The sequence below is a fragment of the Chaetura pelagica genome, unplaced genomic scaffold (assembly GCF_000747805.2).
Source record: "Chaetura pelagica isolate M959 unplaced genomic scaffold, ChaPel_1.0 scaffold517, whole genome shotgun sequence".
NCBI lineage: Eukaryota > Metazoa > Chordata > Aves > Apodiformes > Apodidae > Chaetura > Chaetura pelagica.
The window spans coordinates 431779-432843 of NW_009953992.1; positions in this window are offsets into that span (position 1 = coordinate 431779).

Consider the following 1065-nt stretch of genomic DNA (forward strand, 5'->3'; position numbering starts at 1 on the left):
GGCTCCCCTGCCAGCAAAGCGGTCCCAACCCTGTGGCTCCCCTGCAGTCCCCACTATTTGCCCCTTCAGGAGGCACCAGCAGCCCTGGGAGCCCCCCCAGCTGGGCCCCCAGCTCTGCCCCAGCAACAGCACCACGAGCTCCTCTGATTGGTCGGAGCACTGAGGGGCCCTTCTCTGATTGGCTGGCGTGCCGGGGCTGCTGCTGTCTCTCACCCAGCCGGCTGCAACCGGTGAGACCGGCTCTGACCGGCTCTGACCGGCTCTGACCGGCTCTGACCGGCTCTGACCGGATCAAAGTTGCCTCCCTCACACCTCACCCTGACTTTGATGTCTCTCCTTTTCCGCCCAGAGCGGAAGGTTTAGTTTGGAAATGCTCTTCCCTCTTCCGTTTCCCGCAGCAGGGCCCCCTGTGCTGTGGAGCAGCAGGTAGATCTGGTTGGAGACGGGACAGCACCTGAGAGCCACAGCCTCCTGGTCACCTCTGGTGCCTCCTCACCTGAGGTTGGAAGGGGGCTTTGCTTTTGTTCCGTGCCTTTTGACATCCGGAAAGTGCGTTTCTTCCAGCAGAATGTTTCTAATCAAATCAGGACTGTATTAGCAGTTTCTAAATCGCGTTTCTTTCTCTTTTATTGAGTGGGCTGGAGCCACAAAATGTATGTGTAATGGCATGAAATGTAAGGAAGCATCAAAATACGTTTATGGGTCTGGGATTTTATACTCGTTACAGGTTTTAGAAATCAGTGAGTTCAAGAATGGGACGAATCTGATATTCAGGCCATTTTCCTGTGCCATTTGGCTCTCTGCCATAGGGTCACATTTGTATTGATTTTAGTATTGACTAACTGAAAAACAGGACATTCTGAATTGTATCATCCTTGTACAGGCAATGTGAGGATTACAGAGTAAAATATTCTTGTAGAACAAAAATATGCACAGGGAAAATGTATGCTGTGAAATAGGTGATGTTTTTGTACACGAACGGGTGTATTTATGCTTTAACAACTTGGTGATGGCCACAGACTGTGCAAATAAGTGAGAAAGAGCAGATAATTAGAATTACTACCT